Here is a 5,421-nt window from a genome sequence, read left to right on the forward strand (position 1 = left end):
AAAAGACTGACTCTCTCTCTCTCTCTCTCTCTCTCTCTCTCTCTCTCTCTCTCTCATCTCTGTTTCTGTACATCTGTCTCTCTCTGTCTGTCTCTGTCTGTCTCTCTGTCTCTTCCCCCCTACTCCCCCACCTGCATTGTGGTTAATACTGAAAAAAAACTCATAAAAGTCCTATTAAAAATTAATTGAAAGAGCTGGTCCACTGGTACGGTCATCATGCATGGTACCACTCTGTCAGGCAGAAGTTAGAAAAAATTATTGGACTAAAGCAATTGGTGTTTGTGGTAATATTTTATTTAATGTTGGCATCAGAACTTGAATTTCTTTTTAACTATTGTTTATTCTTAGCTTAGAGAACAGAGGTTGTCAATGGTCAAGTGTGAAACTAACAGAATCCATAAATTAATTACAATCCCTATCACTTTTTGTCTTCTGGTAGACCAAATGAGTGCAGTCAATTTGTTGCATGTCTTTTAGATCAAAATGGCATCATGCTTTAGTGGATATCAAGCAAACCTTGGAGTTAGGAAGGACTGTGTTAAAGTCCCATGTCTAATAAATACTGGTTTTGTGACCCCTAGGAAAGTCATTTAGCCTCTTAGGGCTCCAGGCTAATTCTCTAAGAGACTCTAAGTTTCTGAGCTAGCATGAATTAGCATTAGTAGATGGAATTTCCTTATTGGGACTTCCCTGTATACTTATCCCTTCCACATTGAGATGTTCCCCATCGTGGTTTCAATATGTCACAGGATCAGCATAAGAAATTAAATGGGAATTTTGCAGAAGCTGCAGATAACACATAGAGGCCAGCAAATGACACAGAAAAAGTTAGAGACTCAGGAATGCATAAACTATATGCATAGTAGTGTAATATGATACCATAAAATTCAGACTTCTTGTCTTGTACGAAGGGAGGGCCAAAAAATTATGCACAGATTTTCCAGATTACAGGGACACCAAGCCCTCAACTCCCAAGATGTGGAAGGGATAACTGTACAAATGAAACCTTGTCTTGTCTAAAAACAACACAGATGCTTGATGTTATTACTATGTTTTAGACTTTTCATATTATTTAGTGATTTACTATGTGATATATTATGAAATGCTATAACTTGATAATAAAAAATTGGGGCTATGTTAGTGAGAGTGGGAGGTTAATAGAAAGACAACCTAAAGCCTAAATTGATAAACCTCTCTTCCTCAATATTAAAAGATTTACAAGAGGGTTTCCAGCATTTTGGATGTACTCTTTATGGAGAATTCATAGGAAGATCTAGACAGTGCCCAAAATGAAATGGTTTGGATGGGAAAGGATATGCCCTTATGGAATACCACACTTCAGAGATTATAAATTTTTTGAAATACGCCCGTGCCAGGAAAGGCACAGTGACATTCAATACAATTATTATGCACTTAATAAATGTATTATACATGTGTATAAAGTATAGTGTAATTTGCCTAGTGGAATGTAAATTTCTCAGACAATTTCATTTTTGTTTGAATCCTCAGTACTCAGCACAGTGTAGACAGTTAAAATGCTTGTGGATTGATTGAAATTGTTGATAAAATAATATCCCTGAGAAAATTTCTTTGTGGTGAATGTAGAGATGGTATAGACCTATGATTTCATCAGTGATTTCATTATCAAAGGGGGATTCCTGGTATAGAAAGTCTCTCCACCCCACAGAAATTCATCAGCATCTTATTTGTAATGGAGTGTCTTAATTGCCTGGGGCCCTGAAAGATTAAATAACTGCATGGTACTTCAGGTAGGGAGCAGAGGTAAGATTTGAACATAGGTCTTTCTGATTAAAAGGCCTACCCTCTATCTATTTAGAGATAGATAGTTTGTCCTTCATTCTTCTTTTTTTTTTTTGCTTTTCTGCCTCCTTTTTCTTAATTAAGATTTTTTGTTTTTAGTTTACAACACTCAGTTCCACATGATTTTGAGTTCTAGATTTTCTTCCCCCACTCCAAGACTGCATACAAGACTGTATTATGACCAATGGAATGAATCATGAGAAAGAACAAAACAAAACAAAAAAAAAACAAAAACAGAAACAGAAGAGAAAAAAAAAATAAGAAAAAAAACGGAGAGCAAACAGTTTGCCTCAATCTGCAGTTAGACTTCATAATTCTTTCTCTGGATGTAGATAACTCTCTCCATCATGAGTCCTTTGGAGTTTTCTTTGAACCTTGTATTGCTGAGAAGAGCAGTCTATCAAGGTTAGTCATCACAGAATCAATATATCTGTGGTTGTATATAATGTTCTCCTAGTTCTGCTCCACTCACTCAGCATTATATGATGTAGGACTTTCCAGGTTATTATGAAGTCTGTATCTTCCCCATTTCTTACAGCACAATAGTATTCCATTACATTCATCCACCACAACTTGTTCAGCCATTCCCCAATTGATGGGCATCCCTTTGATTTCCAATTCTTTGCTACTACGAAAAGAGCCACATATTTTTTACATATGGGTCTTTTTCCCAATTGTGTGATCTCTTTGGGAAACAGCCCTAGAAGTAGTATTGCTGGGTCAAAGGGTATGAACATTTTTATTTGGGCATAGTTCCAAATTGCTCTCCAGAATGGCTGGATCAGTTCACAACTCCACCAGCAATGTAACTGTGTTCCAATTTTCCCACATCCTCTCCAGAATTTATTTTCCCTTTTTGTCATTTTAGATAACCTGACAGGAAAAATGTGGTACCTAAGAATTGTTTTGATTTGCATTTCTCTAATCAGTAGTGATTTAGAGCTTTTTTTCATATGCCTAGATATATTTAATTTCTTCCTCTGAAAACTGCCTGTTCGTATCCTTTGACCATTTCTCAATTGAGGAATGACTTGTATTCCTATAAATTTGGCTCAGTTCCCTGTATATTTTAGAGATGAGGCCTTTATCAGAGACACTAGTTGTAAAGATTTTCTAAAAATATGGAATGCTTCACAAATTTGCATATCATCCTTGTGCAGGGGCCATTCTAATCTTCTCTGTATCATTCCAATTTTAGTATATGTGCTGCCGAAGTAAGCACTTTGTGTTTCATTCTTAAAGCAGACCATGACATCAGTGAGATGATGCCATGACATGCAAATGAATTGGATTTAAGTGAGGGAGGGCTGTGCAAAGTCACCAGCCTCACTTTCTCCTCTGGAGCCATCCGAGTCCAGCGGCCAGATATGAATCAGGACAACTGGAGATATTTGAGGATGGAGTGCTAGGCCTAGAGTAGAGAAGACCTGAGTTCAAATCTGGTCTCAGACACTAGCTACGTGATCCTAGGCAAGTCACTTAACTGCTCCCTGCTTCCATTTTTTCAACTGTAAATTAGGGATAATAATAGCACCTATCTCCCAGGGCTATTGTGAGGATTAAATAAAATAACATTTGTAAAGCACTTAGCAAGTACTTGACATATAGTAGGTGCTATATAAATGTTAGCTATTATCTACCACTGTATATCATTCTGCCTCTCCAGAGACAATTTTAAAAGGCATTTTAGATACTAAAAATTTAAATTGTCTAAAGATCAAAGTTGGGAATCGAGCTCAGAAATCCTGGCTTACATTTTTCTCTAATTTAAAAATAAACATATTCATTTGTCTTCTAGTTTTCTGTTGGGTTAGAGCAAGAATACCACAGTGATATGACACAGGAATCCAAATGAGGGTTATTTAAATAAAGCACATGTTTTAATCATCCTTGGTAGTGAAGCAAGACAAATAATTACATCCTATGTGTGGCCACCCACCCACAACAGCATCCTGTGTCTGAACCACATGGAGCCTTTGAACAGCAGGCTGAAGACCTGCAATTCCATGTTTATATGATTCTGTTTAGTTTTTATAGTTATGGGCCTAGCACCTCCTTTCCTTTAGCAGGCATTATTTTAGCACTCGAATCATTTACTAAGAGTACAATTTTATTAAACACTACGCTATTATGTAACACCTCTTCTTGGGTATCCTGTCAATTTGCACACAAAGTCCTTGGCTAGGGCCCCAGAGGGCAGCTGACATTCTCAGATTTAAAGAGTATTCTAAGGGCACCTACTCCTAAAACTAAAACTCTGAAGCCCCCATCAGTTTCCTTCCCATTGACATTCAGCCAGTAGACACAATTAGCTCTCAGCAAAGTCATTTATTAAGAGAGGATAATAAGAACCATAGATATGAAAGTATACAGCACAAAAATACAGATGGACACAGACTTAGAATATAATGCTAATGAGGTACATACGTAGGAAACACATGTGGTGAAGGCAACTTAAAACTCCAGGACCCTAGGGTTTCAAAGACCTTCCTCTTCTCTATAATTCTCAACTGCCAGGGCTAACTCTCTCGAGTCCTTAGGCAGATTTCTTCTTCTGAAGCCAAAGTTTCAGTTTCTCAAAGTTGCTTCTTGGTCTTTAGCACGTGCCTTTATATCAATATCTATCTGGAAAGTGTGTCTCTGCTCCCTCGGTTATACTTCAAACACTTAACTCTTCCAAATAGACTCTTCAATCACTGGATGGGAGAATATTCCACAGTCAATGTGGCAAGAGGAGAAAAAATGACTCTCCCTACCCTCCACCTGAGACACTTTCTTATATAGATGTAAGGGTCACAACTGTTCAGAGTCTGGATTGCCCTGAGTTATCACTGTGTTGATTAATTTCAGGATTAGCATTTTGAAGGACTCCATAGACAGCCACCCCAGTCTAAGATTTGCCACTTACAACCAAGAGAGAGGTTTGGGGTGCAGGGGGAGCAGGAAGGGACCACAGGGCAGTAACACCTTGTTAACCCAGTGATACCTAATCAGCTGTGATTATATCCTGTGATTATCAGCTGAATTGAGAGGGGAACCAAATCCTCTCCCTTATATAAAATGTAACACCTGTTTTCATAATATAATTATGACTCTGTGACTTGTGTTCCTACCTCAGTGCCCTTGCTTAGATTGTCCCTTCCTCTTATTCAAATCCCACCTATTCCTCAGCATTAAGGTCATATACCTTCTTCATACAGTCTTTTCTCATTTGCTGATCATTTCCTCTGAACACCTACATCACTTCTCATTCTACCACAGTTTCTTTTGACTGGTTCTGTGATTTTAATGGTCTAGTAAAGTGCTGGTGAGGAAACATCTTTATCAATACAGATTAGCCCTGCTCTGCATTTGTATTTATCTGCCTTCTACTTATTTATATTTATGTCAAACTCTCACATGTATATATGTGTATCTAGATAGATGTCTCTTCTAAGGGAAGGTAATCTCCTTGAGAGCAGGAATTCCTTTTTTCCATAAGTGCATATGTATGTATATGCATCTATATGTGCACATATACACATAGTTAGATGATTGATTGATGATAGAGGTCTCCCTTTGTAAAAAAAAATGAAAAAAGTGAAAAAAAGAGCAAAAATT

General features: G+C 37.4%; 1 non-coding gene across 1 annotated transcript; it reads right to left on the minus strand.

The window, feature by feature from the left end:
• Positions 1 to 2,936: 2,936 nt before the first annotated feature.
• On the minus strand, positions 2,937 to 3,043 carry LOC118849244. Its single transcript, XR_005010297.1, has one exon. It is a non-coding gene; the product is annotated as a U6 spliceosomal RNA (small nuclear RNA).
• Positions 3,044 to 5,421: the final 2,378 nt, after the last annotated feature.

This window comes from Trichosurus vulpecula, chromosome 4, assembly GCF_011100635.1.
Source record: "Trichosurus vulpecula isolate mTriVul1 chromosome 4, mTriVul1.pri, whole genome shotgun sequence".
Classification (NCBI taxonomy): domain Eukaryota; kingdom Metazoa; phylum Chordata; class Mammalia; order Diprotodontia; family Phalangeridae; genus Trichosurus; species Trichosurus vulpecula.